A 19477-nucleotide genomic window follows, 5' to 3' on the forward strand; every position below is an offset into this window, starting at 1 on the left:
CTTTGGCAAAATGTGTTTAAGAAGCCTTGCAGAAAATATTGTCCTGTTACAGATAGCTCTGGCTATGCCAGAAAGTCTCTTGCGTATATATCCCCCAAGGCAAGAAGGGTTTATGGCTTTTGTCCTCAGTAAGATAAAAATCGTACCCAACATCCTTCTCTCCTTTAGCACCCCCTCCTGTACGCTACCTCTAACCCACCTAAAAAAAAACCTTTGGCAGAGTCATCTATCACTTTGAATATAAGAGCAGATATTTCATGAAACTTAATAAAAGTACTACTCATAGTCTTCACCCAAACATAAAACATGACAGATTTGGATTGGTTGCCATTTTTTATGAATCTGCTTAGAGCGCCAGTGGATGTAAGTTATCATAAAGGGCAAACTGCAAGTTCTACATGACTTGGCTTGTAGTAATGAGAAACCAATTCTGCACATAGTGTGTCACCAGGTGACATACTATTTTTTGTAGTTATTGTTAGTATCCATTAACTTCTTGTTGGGGAATTTCCCATGTATTTAGCTATTCCTGTTTGTAAGAGCCCTTGTTAACAATTCAAGCAGTTACGGTCCTTCAGTCAAACTGGCTAGTCACCAGTTATAATGATCCTTGTTTCTTGAAACCTAATTTGCTTTTAAGGAAGGAAGAAAAGAGGAAAAGAAAAGAATCTTACTGCTTCTGCAGTATGTCTAATTTCTGTCATTCTAGCATTTCCCAGAGGTAGGTCTTTAAGCCCAAGTAAGTTAGCTTTGTCTTTTTTGATGCATTCATGCCGTCTGTTACATACGGCAGCAACACTTCTATCACAATGAGGACTCGGAATGCCAGGCTCTGATTCTGTAACCGGGTGCCAGTGTGGGATGTACAGAAGCCTAATACAACCTCATCTAGGACTTAAAAAAATAAAATAAAGAGGCAAGCAGAAAAAATATTCTCATTTAGAGAGAACGTGGCCTACATGCAAACAATCACCGCTTTGAGAGTTCCTCCTCTTTGCATGAGATTGAGGAAAACAAGCTATTTCAGTATGTTTTGACCCACTTTAGTCTCACCTCCCTATCATGCGCACATGGCTGTTATTTAACCACTTCAGGAAGCTAGCAGAGAGTCAATGCTGTGCTACCATGTTCTTCATAGCTGGTGCAAAATTTTCACACAGACTTTTCTCATCAGGGACCTTCCACCTGGGGGCAGGTAGGGACATTTCCCATATGGGGCATTTCATCCTCCATATCATGGGATTCATTTTGGACTCAAATCTACACAGTGCTGATCTCAAGAGGACCAGTGCAAGTGGTATACTGAGGTAAGCAGACATGATTAAATCTGTTGGCTTCAGCAAGGTTATTAAAATGACAGAAGGGATTAAAAGGGATAGCAGCAGTCAGTCCATCAGGCAGTGGCAGTGAAGCCCAGGCTGCTGCTAAGGTTACTTTGTGACCGCAGGGAGCAGGAAGCTGCTCAGCGTACAACTGCCTATCGCTTATCTTAATGATATCAGCCAACACCCACGCTGGCTTTTGATATTTACTGCAAGACAGACACAAGGAAGAACAACTTCATAGGCAACAAGTGGAAACCAAGAGTCAAGATCCTGTCCTCACTGCACCCCAAAGCTTCCCTCTCAAACCAGAACTTTCTGCTACAACAGCATCTGATTGAGTTTATACTATAGTTTGTGATTAGTAAGAGCACACAGGGCAGGCTGGAGTAATTTTCCCATGTGAAAATCTATTGAACTTCTCTCATTAGTTGAAAAACAAACCATTGTGCCCAAGCAGAGAACAAGGGAAAGAGGCAGGCTGGGACAGCACTGCACCTAGATCCTCCCTTAGTGCTCTTGGGTATCTCAGACACACATCCTCTCCTTCACCCACCACAGCAACTCAGCCAGAGCTGGGGACAAGCTCGAGCCAAAGGCAGAAACAACTTTGCTTTAAATCATATTGTCTGCTGAGCAGCCGATGATGCTGAAGCTTCAGGAGATGGAGAAGTGCCAATACCAACTCTTGCACTTGTATTGTAGGACCCTGCTGTATAAGGTTTTGCATAGACTGGTGCTCCAATGCTTTGCCTCCTTGCAGCGTGGGTCTAGGGGAGAATGCTCGGTTTCATACTGATAATTATAGAGAAAACTGAAGTGCAATGATCTAATTCAAGTATGAAGTGCCCAACAATGCCTGAAGACCATTCTGGCATTTACAAGTATTTTAAAACAATCTCAGGCATTCTTGGAGCCTGACTTCTGGGATTTTTTTTTAACTCTTTGGGCTGGCAATAGTAGAAAAGAATAATACATCTTTCAGCTCACTTCAAGGAAGTACAATTGGCAGAGAATCAGATGGTCTCAGCTTGGGGTTGGGGAATGGGTCTAAGGAAGGAATCGTGACTGATCCCTCTCTCTTCAGTGCCACACTGGATGGCTGAGGATGAGGAACTCCTGAGGGATTCATGCAAAGACAGTGTTGGTTGGGAAAATTACCACAAACAGTCCACACTGTGTAATGCAATTTATTATCTAATCCAAACCGGAATGTGTGTTTTTTTGAACATACTTCATTAGAATTCCCACCAAGCTGTTTTCCTAAAAGACTCTAGTTCTCAAAATACAGGTCCTGCATTTTTTACAGGCCCAGGGAAAAGCAACAACTCTACAGGGACCAGATGGATACACGTGATGGTCAGAGAAGGAAAAGAGGGCTCTTCTTTCTGCACTTTCAGAAAAGGTCCTGCAGTGCATATAGCTTCTATGAGACAAACAGCTTCAATGAGATACACAGCTTCTTCCAGGAGGTATCACTAAAGCACTGTTTGGGAATGTATTGATCAGTGAACATTTACAATGTTGTCAGTCCCAGATAAGATGACCTAAGATCAATTATTATATTGGGTACTGCTTACAAATGTCAGAGGCATTACTCAGGAAATTGATCTTGACTTTATGCAATTTAAAGATCAATAGAAACCAGCAAACAATTAGCAGGCTATTAGTAAGGGTGCACTGACACTCTTATTGACAGTTCCCTTGGAATTTATGCACTCACAGATACACATACTGTGTTTACACCCCTATCATCTATGGGCTATCTGTACCATCAACAGATGCACAAAGCTCGCACTGACTTGTACAGCTGCTCCAGAGCCTCATCCCTTCTGTGATTTGGACCCATGATCACTATTATTATCTCCGTACCATCATAAGCTCGTACATGTTCTCCTTGGGATACACAGGGATGTACCAGCAGCACTTAGCAGCTGCCTTTCTTAACAAGTGTTTCAGAAACCTATTTATTAAGAAAATTGATAAAGTCAATCACTAGGGGACAAAAGAAAAAGAGAATTCTGAATTGCTGTTTTTCCAAAACACAAAATAGTATCAAATATGTTTGTGCTAGGTGTCCTGAACTAATTCCTAAGAAGTCTAGGAAAGCACAGGATTTCTCATTCGATTGTGTTTGTGTCTTCAGAACTGACCTTTGCAATCACCCCTACCACCACCCACATGAAGGAAAATGGGGGGTTTTGTCACACAACTTGTGTCATTTTAAACCTGTTGCCTCTCTGACAGGAAGGTTTGAGTAAGCACAAAGCTGTCCATGAGATTACCTGTATTTTCTTCCCATCTGGCTACTTGTTTGATTCTAACTGCTTTCCTATTTCTAAACTCCCAGTACTTTGAAAAGTCTGCATTTCATCAGGGTCTTAACTGTAAAGAATAGAATCCTCAAAAGAATTTAAGAATGTAGAAAATGTAGCTTGATTTCCTTTTCTTGTCTTAAAAAAAGAGACTCATTAGCTAGCTTAGCTGCCAGTGTTTTGAAAGCAGATAATAACCGTCCAGTTGCAGGTGAACAGAAATGTGATATGCAAACCTCTCAACTATGTTTGGAACTCCTTGCTTCCATTTTGGTTGTTAAAACTCTACAAGTCCCAAAAGGAACATGATGAAAGGTCTCCTATGATTATTTATAGTTGTGTAAGTCACATCTGCTCGGCCACCTCATTCCCTCCCCATCCTCTTCCATGTAAGTGCTTCAGTTTTAGCCTGAATAGCCTGGAGGAGGTTTGCAGAATAATGAACGCCCATGGATACTGGAGATGGTCAGAAATTCTGCCTGGGGTTTAATTGCAAGTGCTCTGCCTTGCTAGTCTGAGAGTAGCTTGAAGTGACAGAGATAAGAAGGGATTTAGAAAATCATTTTTATTGCCTTTCAGATCCAAAGCAGAATCATGGAAGAGAAACTTCTCCATTAGGCCTATTCTCACTTTCAGTGTGATGCTTTAGACGTATCAAAGAAAGCAAACAAATACAGGTAAGAAGCTCTACTTGGAGTCAAAAGACACTAGGGGGAGGAGCAGGGGTGCTTTTTTGGGCTGAGTCTTTGAAAAGCAAATATCAAATCAAATGACTGAAGCAAAAATACCACTGTTGCCTTACAGGCTATAGAGGCTTCCCATTTTCTTGCTGACTTGTCAGAAAAGCAATAATATCGAAAGATAGAAGGTGATCTAACATGCACAACCCAAATACACAAAGTCATTTTGGGGGTCTTCAGATGGGGGGAAAACTCCATACATCTTGGGATAGAACAGAGAGCTGAAGATTCAAAACTCAACAAGGACTTTGACTTTTTCCACTTCCAACTTATTTTTGCAAAGCTACAGCCACTTATTCTCTTTCCTTGTCATTGACATTGCAACTGTCAAATGAATAAATAGTGATGTTTCAAAGGAACATCACACATTGGGAAGAGGGCATCAAGGAAATTACAACGCTGAGCAGGAGCCCAACTGTCACAGGAGGCATGTCAAGAAACGACTTTGTAACTCTGCCTGTGAATGCAGCTGTGCGGTCAGTAAATACTGGCACAGACTTTTCATTTTATTCCTACTGGCACAGCTGCCAAAGGAAGAGCTGCTAATTTAACAGATTCCTGCCAAGTACAGTTAAGGGGAATAGCCCCATTTGTGGTGTCTAAGGATTTCGTTAGATGGCACCATGTTTTAAAACTCCCAAAGATCTGTCTAATAATGAAGCCTACACACTCAGATGTTGGTATTGGCAAGTTCTTTGATTTAAGTGTACTTGCCCCTTTGTTGAGCTACAGTAAACAAGCTGTGCTTTTGCATTTTTGATGTGTGTGTAAAAGCAACGTGATATGACATCAAAGCAGCTCCCACAGCATTGCCCACAAGCTCTCTTGCAAGAGGAGCAGAAGGCATTATCAGCACCTGGGAATAAATAAGAAAGAATCCTGCTGATGTGATCTACCCTGTGCCGAAAAAGTTAACTTTCCTAGAGATTAAGCACTCAATGATGTGACTCAGTGATTACATTTCAGCAAGTTGTGTGCAATTTCTTTGTATGCCAAATGTGGACTGGCTGACTGCAGCAAATTTAACTAAACTACTTGGCAGCATCCAGTGCTGAACAAAACTTCTCTCTACTCTATGCCTGTGCAAAGGCACAGTCCAGCTCCCATGGTATCCGACAGGAATTCACAGTCAATGCTATTTTATCTACTTAGCCAAATCCTCAATTTACCATCTTTGGTCACGATTCTGTGGCAATTTCCTTAATTATGCAGCTAGTTCTGTTACAGTCACCGAGTCTTGAGATGCTGGCCTTGCCACCAGCTGAGAAAGAGATGCAGGCAGGGTCCCTGGGAGATGCCTTAGGGGAAGGATTCAGGTACCAGCAGGTTCGGTTTGTCAGTAAGAGGACTGAAAAGCGCCAACATTACAGCGTACAAGGACTTCACTGGGAAGAATTGCACAACAGTAGAAGATTTCTTTAGTACAGCAGAAAAGGCATTTTGAGAACTGAAAGGGGAAGCCATAAAAGTTTTAATCGCAAATAAAACACCAATTGGAAGAGGTGATGCTGGGAAACAGTGAATTCTCCAGTTCTCAACACCTTGAGATCAAGGCAAGCTATCTTCCTGAACTATACGATTTTTTTAAAATACACTGTGCTGGGCTCAACACAGGGGGTGACTGGAAATTTAATTGCCCATAACGCACACAAGATGAAATCAGGTGAACTAATGATCCTGTCTCGTGAAGCTCTGTGAGTCTATGGACTAATGTTGATGGGATTACTTGAGAAAAAAATACCCAAATAAATGAGAATTTGCGTGACTAGGTCAATTTCTAGCAAAAACTGCTCCCAACAGATATACTCTATGTGATGTACTCTATGTCAACGATGCAAGATGACCTACATCTTAATTTAGAGGGAAACAGTAAAACCCAGGGGAGCTATGAAGACTTTTAGCAAGAAGTTTGTGGGTGTCCCCCCCTCCCAAACAATTTCCTAGTTGCTCAAGGTTTGGGTTTCTTTTTGTTTTCTGTACACTTGACTACTGAAGTGCTGTTGTCCAAATCTAATCTCAGTACATTTTTCATCTTTAGAATTTCACACATCTAGTGAAATCTTCTTTCTCATAACTCTGCACACATTATTTGGGTTGGTTTTTTTTCTTGTTTTACAGATAGGAAGAAACCCTATTACCCCTTAAATGTAGAGGTCACTAATAGGATTTAAGGAAAGGTCATTTCAGCAATTTATTTGCAGAAGAAAAGTTATTCAAAATACAAAACATGAAATTCCTTAAATGAGTTTTAGGTTAAGATGAGAAACAAATACAAAAGCAGACCCCCGGCTTGAATGAAAACCTGCTTATCTGTAAATTGGGCCTTTGTCAGAGTTCTCTTGGCAGTTTTGGCCTGAGGGAAGGTCTAGAATGATATGGCTGCTTTCTTAGTAGAGCAATAAGTTTAACAGGACAGATTCTCATTCGCTGTATATAGACAATTCTCTGGGACTTACAGTATCTGAAGGTCGAGCCCAATATGATTTCACAAATCTGGATTTCACATAGATGAACCAATTCTTAGAAGGGAGGGCTACATTTTAAAAGGCTTTGCAAATATTAAAGCATCATTTTGGCTAGTAATGCTAAAAATGAACATTTCCCCATCCTCCTAGCAGCAGAAGGTAGTGCACATTTTGTGATTCATTTCTAATTCTGCAGTTCATCTGAGTCTCCTGTACTGTTCTGAGAATTTCAGCCCAACTTACACTGGCAATTATTCTGAGCCAAGAGGACATCTTTAACGAGCCAAGACTCTACTGCTGACCTGTTTCCAACTCATTAATGCTTTTAAAGTCTTTGCCATCTTTCACTTCCACATCAACTTCTTCCCAGATGCACTTACTAGTACACATGGCACTTTGCTAACAAATGACAGGGCGCACAGCTCTCAGCCTGGAGAGATCTTACTCCAAAATTAAAGCCACACTTTAAAAGTGCGTTTGGAGAGACATTGAACTTCATCAGGTCTCAACTGCTTATTAAATCAGCAGCACCTCAGTCAAAACCTGTGCAGTTGTCAGAGTCTATTACCATTTTTCACTGATGCCATACTATTCTATTGCTCTTGAATAATTAACAATATCCTTGCAACATAAAACCAGCCATACTGGATCAGGCCAGAAGTTCATCCATCCTCCTATCTTTTCTCTGACAGTGACTGGGATGAATGCCAATGGAAAACAACTATCCTTTCAGCAATCAGCTTTGTAAGGACTTCCTGAGCTACAGGTTGCATTGCATTTCACAGCTGCTGATGGTCATACTCTACCAGGCTCCATCCCAACCTGTTTTGACATGCTGAGCCTCTTCGTAATAGCGTCTAGAAGCAGAATAATTTTATCATCTGAGATTGTGACCAATCAATTGCACCCAAATGCCAATAACAGCAGATATTATCACACAATTGAAACTAGCTTTGACAATGATCATTCTCCCTGCTTATATAATAGATGCATAATAATTACCAAAATATTTCTGATCTTGTAACACACAAAAGCCAGCTCATGACAAGACAGAAATAAGCTTTTCCTGGTGGTTTCAAATTTATTCACATACTAATCTCCCTTGTTATCATCTATTTAATTGTGCTAAAATTTATCAGTTTGTAGTTACTTGGACAGAGACTAAGAGTCATGCTTTCTCCAGAGCCTAAATCCAGGTATCTTTGATAAGTGTTTTGCTGCCTGAAAGAATACTAAGTTTTGTTTCATATTTTTCCTGTATTTTGTAAAGTGGATATCTTAAGCCTTCTGCAGGACAGGCACTCCTGGAGTTGTGGGCTATTAGACAGCTAATCGCTCCTGGACTAAGTAAATAGTGATACACTGGTGGCACTGTTACACTGATGGGGCTGCTGAATTCCTGCAATGCTGAGCCAGAGCTGCCAGAGCTCAGTGTGAACCCAGGAGCTAGGTAAGAACTGCTTAGGCCTCTTCCTCCGTAAATGTAGCTTTAAAGCTAAAGGTTGTGTCCTGCCTGAACAGACAGTAGTGCTCTAGAAAAACACATCTCTCTCGAGGAATAGATGGGATGGACACAGTGTCCCTTGCTGGGAGCTCTGCCACACAAAGTACCTCCTCAGAGACTGACCTTGCACTGGGGAACTATGGAGCATCCCAGGCAGCCTCAAAAGGGAAGGAGCCAATTGAGGGCAAAACCCTGGGACAAAGTGGGGTTAGGTTATCCTATGGGGGTCCTGTGGTTCCTCTAAGTCATGCCACAAATCTAGGATGCCTTCCCTAACAAGCCAAGGACAAGGGGAGTGAATGCTGCTTCCCCTCCCCTCCCCTCCTGCTCCCTGCGTGCCCGCTTGGAGGAGGGCGAGAGACAGGAGATGCATGTGTAAGTGATGTGGGAATAAGAAGAGAAGCAGTTCTTCCCTACAGCCTGAACAGATTATATTTAATCAGGGTGCTAAAGCTGTCACAAAGCAAATGGGATGCATTGGTTAAGATGTAAATTGTCTGCGGAGAGTTACTTACAAATACAATAACAATAACTCACCAAGTAGACGGGTGCAGTTGAAGGTGGAAACCATGCTAGCACCAAAGCTTGCCTGTCTCTTGGAGCTTTTACTGTCTGGATTTTGATGGTATTCCTACACTGACATGACTGGTCCTCTACAATAGACATGTGTTTTGTGAGAAGATTAATGGCATATTTATCCAAGAAGTGTCCTCGTAGCCGTCAGTGGTGAATCTTTCATTCATCATGCTGTCCTCTGTCATAAGGGGAAGTTCATCTATCCCACAATCTATTCCGAGAACCTAGTAGTACTTTAAGTGTGCACTCTACCTATTGGAAATCATCAGCGAAAGACAGGTTTGTTGTCTCGTATGTCCATCAGCAGAGAGCTGCCATCACTTGCATTCGAGTTAACCTGCATGTCATTTGCAATACTCGGAGCCTAAGCGATCGAGGACAGCGCGGTTCCCGCAGAGAAACACGCTCCCGCTGCTCTCTCCGCAGGCTGACAGCTGCTATGTGTTTAGCTCTGCATTCTTGACACAGGACGCACTGCTGTGCTAAAGTGGCATCTGTGGAGAGCCCATACAGTCCCAGGTGCTGTTCTTCATTTTCTTCCTTGAAATGCAAGCAATTTATTATGTCTACACTAAGACCTAAAATTCTTAAATTATGTACTGTCCCAAAACGAAGCCTTCTCACCATCAGACAGCAACAGCGGAACCCAGTTTGCACAAGGTCAGAGTAGTATTCAATCTAAAAGCCCAAACACTCTGCTGAAGATCTTCCCAGGGCCAGCTACAATCAAAAAACCAGAAATGCCTTGAAAGTTGTAAATGTTTTTGCGGATACCTTCTGTTCAGGGTTTCACACAATTTCTATTCCACACAAGAACTGGTTCCCCTGCAGTCCCTGATCACCAGAGTGCTTAATAGTATGTAAATTTAAGTGCCAACATCAATGGAGTACTTGCGTGCTTAAAAGTCCTGCTAAGCAGAGGCCTTGGGCTATGTCCCACTGCAAAAACAGGTCTCTCTCTACATCAAGACTTCTGTGTCAGGGCAGTCGCTTCAACATAAACACTGCTGGTGATATCGTACAGGAATTCTCACGCTACTGTAATGAACTGAGATCACCTTATTTCTGGACAAGGGCTACACCGCAACTATCTGGACAGAGGTAAACAAAAGTATCAACTCTGGTGGGATTTTGCATGGACACTACTACAACAGGACCGTTCTCAGTTGTAGCTGGGTTGCAGCGTATCATTATTTCTTTTTGTGGTGAGAATGCCTCTCACCGGAGAAAGCAGCCTGAGTAGCTAAAAAGGTCTGTCACTGATTTAACAAGGGAAGGAATGTACCACAATCAAAACTCTGTCAAAAAGTTTCTCCTCCAGAAATAAAAAATAAGAAATGACATCAGTGGGGAATTTTACAGATCTCCCCCATATTACAATAGGATAACAGGCAGGCAGAAAGCAAAACAGCAGTGAGAAAGAGAGAAAACAGGGTACGAAAGGTGGGAGTTCCTCCCTTCCAATCAGAATGTAAATCTTCCCTTAAACTGTAGGTAGAGATGGATGAATTTTCCCCAAGGGAAAAATAAAGCTGAAACTATTCATGAAATCCACTTAAATTTACAAGTTAATCATCACTTTAAATAAACTTTATTTTCTTTGGAATTCTGTAGGAGAAAAGAAAGTCTTTTCACTAACAGCAAGGAATGCACATGGGGAGGAAGCAAAGCAGGACAGGAGAGCACCATGGATGCTCACGGAGGTTTCTGGTGCCTTTTATGTGCACACGACCTGCAGCAGCACCCACCCATCCTGGCTGCTTCGCTAACGAGGCCGTGCCTGCACACCCACATCCTCCTCGCTGCCACTTCTGTGACAGTCTTGTCTACTGTGCCTCTTCCTTCTCTGTGTACAAACATCATAGTGTCCAAAATGAGATCTGTCATTTAGGCTTCAATATAGCTGCCTGTGAAACAAGCCTTTCCAAGGTTTTCCTTTTCCCTTCCTTCAAGAACCTAAAACAATACAGTCACTGAATTTGAGCTTAAATTAATTCCTTTTATCTTTTGCTTTGACTAATAACCTTAAAAAAAGATAAAAATTATTTGGTCAATTCTTCGTGGTGGACAGCACCTTCTTGTGTATTTTGAAAATACCTTTTGCATTTGGATCTTGAGTCATTATAGAAGAGCTTCCAGATACTCCCACAACACATAGTAAATGCAGTCACAGAAAGCATCACCAAGAAACAAAAGATGCGAAGTCAAGTGCTTGAAAGCTAAGAATTATCTGCAACCTTAACTCAACCTCCTTGTGCAACTGCAGCACCAGACAGCCTAACTACACGTGCACATCACATTGTTTCCACAGAGCCATTGCCTCGTGCATCGCACAGGATGAATGCTGTCCACGTAAAGAGCAGCTATTCAATATTTTGTTTTCTCCCCTTTGTTCATTGTGTGGTCCCGTGCTTTATTTACTTCACATCATTCAAACACTACTCTGAAGACAGAATTATTAATTTCCTCCTCGTCTTTTCTATGGACTTAATCTCTCTAGTTTCTAATGGCTTCACAAACAATAACAAATCTAATTTTCACAGCAACTATGAGAAGCAGGGGGTGCGTGCACTGAATTTGGTCCACATAAAAATACCACGTGTTATGTAGAAGACCGCTGCGTACTGGCTTGAAAACTGCCTTGGGCAGTGACTTTTCCTTTTTGTGGTAAAGTGCCATGTGTATCAATAAATCCATACACAGCAGCCATAACATTACAAGATGTCTTAGTTTTTCTGAACATCATGCCATGAAAACCTGCCTTAATATCATTTAAAAGACACCTCCTAGAAACGATTTCCTGTTACGTGGGTACAAACAAGTCGATGGAGACGGGCTAGGTAGCAATGCACAGCCAAGAAGGGCCAGGGCCAGATCCAAATTCTACTGAAGTGCAAGGAATACCTACTCTCTGGAGGACTGATCAGGCCCTAAAAGCTAACGGTGCTTTTTTTGTTGAAAATGGGCAAATCCCTTTTCAAAAGTGTGTTTTTCACTAGTGGAGAGGTCTAGAGGCTTCTCTATGCAGGTTGGCCTGGTGTTCTCAGTTTTAAAATCTTTTTTGCAAGCCACATAGAAATGATGCTATAGATTGCCAGGGATTTATAAATATCAATGATGTCAGCACAGTTTTAATCACAGGATAAATGTGGTGCAAAATAGAATTTTTAGGTAACAGCCTCTGTACTGGATGGATGTTACAGACAAAATTCTCAGCAGGGTGATTTTGAAACCTCTTTGCAGAAACCATTTGCAGTGTTTGATATATTTACATATACCTCAGAGAACATTTTTTAGTGTCAGAGGAGAAAGTCTTTTGCAGAGGACTTGAGATACTGGTCAAACCTTGTTAATTAGTCAGGCTGTCAGCTTGTCAGATGAATTATATGGATTTGCAGGTAATAGCTCATTAACAAGAAATAGCTACTGCTAATTATAACAAGGTCATGAAAGCAATATCATTCCAAATTTATGAAGGAATGAAAAATAATAAGGCAAGTGTCTTTTCATCTGAATTCAGATTAAATGAGTGGTAAATGTCTTTTCCCAGTATAAAGTAGTTGGTTCTGGTAGTTGAAGTTATAACTAGGTATGTCTCTTACTGGAAGATGAGATCAAATTAGAGAGGCCCCACTAATTTAACTTCATCCATTATTTAACCATGCATGTTGATCCACAACAAGTACTACTCAGCCCTTACTAGTTATCCCCTTAATATTATTTTCTATGCCAAGACCTTTGTAAACAACCATGTGTGCAATTACAGAATTTCGCTTTCCAGATTAGCTGGTAAATGGGTTTAACTGCCACAAAATATCATGTTTGTAATAAATTACTCTGCTCTGCAATTTGGTTTAGCCTAAGGTAATGACAAATGTAACTTCTTCTGAACAAACAATTTACAGTTTGCACACAGGCAAATGTTTGTATATTTAAATGCTCCTGGAAGTTTCTGTTTGACATTCTGAAACTAGCATATATTGACTTAGCACATAAAGGATGAACCACTAGCATGGGTACACTCTGCTTTTTGGAGGATGGAAAAAAAAATCATTCCAGTCCCCTTTTCCTCCTGCATGACATACTACTTTTGAATATTGTTGAATTCCACCGCCTAACCACTGTTCTCTTTTGCAGGACAAAATTCTAGTTCGCGTTAAATCCCATAGGAAATTTGCTGTTGATTTCAGGAGGGCACAAAATTACGACAGCATAAACACGTTTAGTATCTTGCTGTGGCCAGAATCATAGATATCCTTCTAAAATCCACAACTCCTGGGCAGTTTAAGAGGTTACAGTCCCTAAATGTTTGCCTGGCCATCAGGCAGGCAACAGAGATGACAGAATAGGTGGCAAGTCTGTGATTCTCCATCACATCCTTACAACATGGCATATGGCTTCACTTGCCACCACCTTCCCTTTACTTCAATAACGCAGGCTGTGAATTGCACAGGCCGTTCTGTCCTCACTTGCTGCGGGCTCTGTCTCCAGCACTGGACAACCTCGATCGCCCAGCATCAACAGCCAAACCTCACCAGCTGACGAACAGAGCTCTAATCCTCACTCGTGAACCAAGAAGCAAGCCATGCCCTGAACCATGCCTGCTGGCAGAAGAGAAGTAGGGCAGTGAATTAGAAAGACTGATAGCATAGAAAATTTTGGTCCCCAAAAGAGTCACTGGGTTGGTTTTTTTTTCCTACCAGACCTAGCTGTGGGCAATGGTTTCTTCCTGGTGGCTAGTATGGGCAGAGAGGGAGTTGATAAAGCATTTTCAGGAGCAGTTTGTAATAACATCTCAGTGACAAATTCCAGCAGAATTAGCACAACAGCTAATATAACAGCACCTGTTACATGTATCTTCACTATCAAACTTAATACAATGCGAAGCAGCAAACTGGGACTTTCATTTTGCCTCATGGTTAAGGAAATTTCACTGTAATCTCCTGTACCTGAAGGTCTCCCACTATATTGCCAAAATCCAAAGACAACACATTTCCTCTATGAAATGTAAACATAAAGCAGTTCAAAATCTGGCCTGGAGTTCCAATCTGTAATATTTTTAACTATCCCTGATGAACACAGAACGGTTTCCCTGCCAAGGAACTCTGCAGGGCAACAAAGCAAAAGAATAGCTTGGTTTGTATAAAAATGGTAATGTTTTTAGAATATGGAACCCTACTGGATAGTTTTCCATGAGGATTAAAATGTCTGTTTGGAACATATAAGCCTCTAAAGCGTTTCTCACAGTAGTTGAGACAATTGTTCGTTTCTGTTGCTTTGGTGGGAAATATTCCCATTGAATTGAGTCTTAAATGCTAAAACAAAGAAAGCTCATAAGCACAATAGAAAAGCAGTGCATGGATTTCAAAACCAAAACCAAAACTCACTTTACCTCTTTGGAAAAGCTTTGTAGAAATGTGCTTAGTACAAGTTGCAAAAAATTACAACTACGCCAGCATCAGCAGCCAAGAAAGCCTCGTTACTTTTAAAGATGAAAAGCCAGAGCCAATTTCAAATTACATTTGTTGCAGTATAACATATATAACAAATAAAGAAAAAAAGGGATTGAATTCATCCCTGGACACCACACATGGTGCACGTTTCCAAAGTGCTTTCGTGTGTACAACAAAATATTTGCCTTTTATCCAGTCGCGTTTCAGTTGCTCGAAAGGCAACCTGGATTTCTAAGTTGCTAAAACGGACAATAAGCACTGATGTTCCATTCCAGTGATGACGATCTCCAGTGCAACTGAGCTCCCAAATCAAATTGAGAAATTATTGTTCCTCCTGGTTACGCATCATGCTTCTTAAAGAAATTCAGTGCTTTACTTGCAAAACCTTCTGTTACATTTGAAGAATTGTTCTCCGGCTAACTTTTTCCATCCCTACCTACCAAAAGAAGTTATGTAACCTGAAGCAGTACCAGTAAAATGAAAATACACGCTTTCCCTCTGCACTGCAGACCTACCATGCGGTATATCTTGCTGAAGGTGCACAAACTCCACAAAGCATTAGCATGTATTCTGCTTATGGATCTATCTGCATCATGACTGACAGACCAGCACCACTGAGGTCTAAATGTTCTCCAGGGACAAATGGCCTTTTTTGTAACTATCTCAAAGTTCAGGAGCTCAGCTTAAAGGAATTCACTGTCTGGATTTCACCCCAAACTGCTGAGTGCTGGAATCCCACTTTAGGCAAAACACTGTGTGCTTTGGGTTGTGCAACCAACAGCCAAAAGGTAAAAAGAAATAGGGAACAATTTATTTCAACATAAATATTTGAGGGTTTTCCACTTCCTTGAGTACCAGCTTCTTGAGAGCATACCGTTGCTGCCTACCAAGAGTTCACAATGCCCTCCTGCGTCCCTCAGTGCCCTCCCCCTGCCTGCGGAGGATCTTGCAATTTGCCTAGAAAAGAGCTCTGTTCCCAGCCAGAATCCCCCAAAAAGAGGCTTAAAGGAGAGAGGCTTTCTATATTGGGTGTCAGATTAGGAAAATGCTCTTGGGTTTTTATCTAGTCAGTTTTACAGTATAAATAGTAACACATTTATCACTGCTTTTATCACAATCTGTCAAACTACCCCCTACCTACTAAAAACTGCTGTAGCACTACGAAGTGGAACGAGTAGAAATAATTCTAGGTTTATTGCTGAAGCGAGGGTTTTGTTTACACTTAAAGGCTGTCTCAATTTCGTAACAGTCAGAAGCCTGAAGCCATCAAACACATGGCAATTAAACATTTTTGGGAAAGAAGGCGAATATAAATCAGAGATTGAAGGAGACGTTTGTAGAAAACATGGTGAGTTCCTAAGGATTTCTATTTGCTGTGGATTTTTTCATCGCAGCGGGACTATAAGCACGAAAAGTTTTAATGAACATTAACAAACTATAATTCATGTCTCTATTTCATCTGCACAGCCCAACTTCACATGAGATTTGGCAACTAAGTCCCAATCTTGGCACCAATGTATCGCGTGCTCTCTGCTCCGTACGCTGCTCACCATCTGTCCAAGCAACAGCCGGAAAAGCTCCCCTGTCACAATCCTATAGCACTCTGAATTATACATGCTGCTTGCAGCTGCCCCCGACACGCTGGGACGAGGCGAGCACAGGCCGGCGCTGACCTGAACCAAACAGTTGGCTGATCCATCTTGTGTTTCCTACAAGAGTGTGGCTGGACCAAAGCACTGCTGCATTATTGCTGGGAAGCCACGACATTTTATTTAACGGCTGATTACTTAAAATGTTACGTGCAATGAAAGGAGGACCTGTATACCCCAAGAGGGAAGTGGGACATATGACTTTCAATGAAGTTATAATGAATATTCCCAGGACCATCTTGCCAATTCTAACAAATCCTTCATTAAGCAGTTAATTTCCCCAGCATTTTTTTTCCCCTGGAAAATACAACTCCAGTAAAGATTTGATGTTTCTTTAAATTTATACCTTTATTTTGTACAGATACTACAGTGTGCTGGTATACCTGCATAAATAGATGTACAATAGATTGTATGGGTATACACTGATACTCAAGGGGCAGGGAGAAGGAAGGGAAACTCAATCATAAGAGTTACAACCAATTGCCAACAGGACCACCAATGTATAAATGTAGACTAAATTAATGGTAAGGATTTATCTGAAATGGCTCTGCCTGTGACAGGTAGTAATAAATAATACAAACACCTAAATATATGTATGTGCATGCGTGTATGTTTTATCTGGGAAAATCACAATCCACTAACATTGGCGATTATTTTTCCCACTTAAGAAACATCACAAGCAAAGTGCAGGATGATCAATGTGTCTCATGGCCTAATGGATAAAGCAAGATAGAGTAATGGAAATCTGGGTTTGACTCCTAGCTCTGCCATCAGCCTGCTGCAAGCCCTGTGCAAGGTCTGTGGGTGCCAGTTTGCCCATCTGTAGAGCACCAGGCTCCTTGGTATCAAGCTTTGAGCTGGAGACACTGGAGCAGAGCTGACCTGAGCCAACCCATCTCTAGCACAGCTGGTGCCAAGTTGGAACTACGAGGTCCATCTGGATTTTTTGTGCCCTTGCAGAATTGCCTGACTATCCCTGTGCCCTGCTCTGCAAGACTCCCAGCAGAAGGTGCAGTATTTTATGGGCTGAGCACTAGAGAAATGCAGGACCAGCTTGAATCCGGTGCTGCTCCCAAGCTAGCAAGCTCTTCTGAAGCCTGGAGGGTGAGGGAGCAAAGACATTTACATCCAGATGGGCTTATTAGCTCTAACTCTGTATGGATCATCCCAAAATCTGCGCTGCTCCCAGCAGAAGCATTCAGTGTATCCACCCTAGACCTCCCCGGGCTCTTCATTGAAGGACCACGCTGCAGAAAAGCCCAGGCTGGCTCACCACATGCCTCAGCTCTGTGCTGCACTAAAAAAGGGACACTGGATCCTGCCCAGGCAAACTGGAGACCCAGCTCCATTTCTCTGCCTCCCTGCCACACAGACAAATAGCAGTGAACGTGTTGTTATTTACCTCCTCCTGCTGAGCCTCACAAATGCCATCAGAGAGATGTATAAGTTAGAATTATTGTATTGGAGGAAGGAATCTCTTTTCAGTGTCTCAGAACCCGAGTATCGTACACTACATGCAAGCGTACTCTGTCAAAGCCTTCTTGCTTATTCATGCCAGCGGTCCCATTGAAATCAATAAGGCAGACAAGATTTGGCCCGCTGTTACTAAGCTCGAAGCAAAGAGAATGTCATTTTCAAGGACTATATTCATTGACTACAAAAAAATTAGTCTCCAGTGAACCTATGTGCATTTGGGTATTTTGTTTTATTGATGGCTTTAGAAGTTGTTAAACACCTGGCTCTTGCTACCTAAAAAGATCTAAACCAGAATATTTATGGAGAAAAATAAATGATCATATGGATGAGTGGGGCCTTTGTGTGCCTACTAAGTAAAAGTTTGAGCACTTACAGAACGTAGCTGCAAACCTCCTACTAACTTCAGGGCTCAAATCTGCAGGGATACAGCACAGAAACTCAGCATGGCCTTACCAACCAAGTTCTAATCTTTTAATTTCTTCTTCTTGCCCGCATAGTTCCCCGTGACCAAATTTTGAGCTTATACTTTGTACGCGTGGAGTTCCCACACTGCTTCAATCCTTAATGAATATCACTAGCAAAAAGAATTACTATATCAATAAAAATGGAGATTTTAAAGAAAAATCACAATATGTTCTCATTAATCGATTGATTTATAACTGACTTTTTTTGGTTTATATTTATGTGGACTCTCAAAACACGTAAAGGGTAGCCAATCCTTCTTTAAAGATCACCATGATTTAGCATCACATCTTTGAGATGCTTTGAAAGTCACATTTACTTCTTCATTTTAAATATTCAATAGCATGTATTTAGGAACATTTTTCAGTCAGTTACATTAACATGCTCTGACAAGTGAATATAATAATGAGATTAACAGTCCAGTTGTGAAACAGAACTCTTAAATTCTGTTACTTCTGCCAGATGAGCAGTTATGTTTTGGCAGGTTTGGTGAGCTGCTTTGGCGTGTCCATTATTCACTCATCCTCCTGTAACAGAAATATGAGTTTTGACTCTTCAAAACCCGTGAGACACGCGTGTCTATTCATGTCACTGTGAAGAGCCTGTGCCCCAAACTCACGACTCTCTGAAGATCTGGACTTCGACTATTTTCTCTCTTTCAGTAAAATGCAAAAGCTAAGAGCAAAACTTTGACTATGAAAGAACTCTTTACTGGCTTAAGATGTGTAGACAGTTGTATAAATCATAGGGCAAGGGGATGTCAACGATGGGCACACTTTGTCGGCTAGGACTGAGCCTTAAGAGTAGTGGGTGGTCCACAGGAGGGGTTGCAAAGATGAACTCATACTACTCTAAGTTTTCGTCAGTGACCTGGAAGCAAACACAAGATCCCTTGCTGACGTATTTGCACGTGACAAATTGCGGGTCAGTGATACATCGTGAGGAGGACAAGCCAGCGAAGATGATGGGGATCATTGGCAAGCCATGCCCAGTATGCTTCTGTGATTCCAGAAAGGATCTGCATTATTGTGAAGAACTATACACAGATATCTACACATACACACCAGCTCCCAGTATCATCTTAGCTGTATGAAAATGCTAATTTATTCCTTGAATTTGAATACTGAAGGGCAACAAGAAGTAGGGAAGTGTATACAGTACTTGTGAGACCCTGTGTTAGCACACAGCTTGTTCATGTCTTGTCTTAGAAAAAACTGGAGACAATGTAGAAAACAGCCCGAAAACTTGACTACTGGAGAAAAATCCACCTACTGAGACTACAGAAATCTCAATACATTTAGTTTATAAAAAAGAAGATTGACAAGTGACTAGTTTATACAGTGTAAGCACTTTCCCAGGGAGAAAACAAACACTGGGTACTTTCAGTCTCTCTTGTCTAGCAGGGAAATTACACGAGAAGAACTAATGGCTGGGAACAGAAGCTTGACAAATTCATTTGGGAAACAAGGCATTGCTTTTGAATGCTGAGCCAAGCGATATAGTGAGTTCTCCATT

At 41.5% G+C, this 19477-nt stretch overlaps 1 protein-coding gene across 4 annotated transcripts in view; it reads right to left on the minus strand.

The window, feature by feature from the left end:
* IL1RAPL2 (interleukin 1 receptor accessory protein like 2) overlaps positions 1–19477 on the minus strand; it is a 406561-nt gene that overhangs the window by 49179 nt on the left and 337905 nt on the right. The window lies entirely within an intron of this gene.

This window comes from Balearica regulorum, chromosome 11 (assembly GCF_011004875.1).
Source record: "Balearica regulorum gibbericeps isolate bBalReg1 chromosome 11, bBalReg1.pri, whole genome shotgun sequence".
Taxonomy (NCBI): domain Eukaryota; kingdom Metazoa; phylum Chordata; class Aves; order Gruiformes; family Gruidae; genus Balearica; species Balearica regulorum.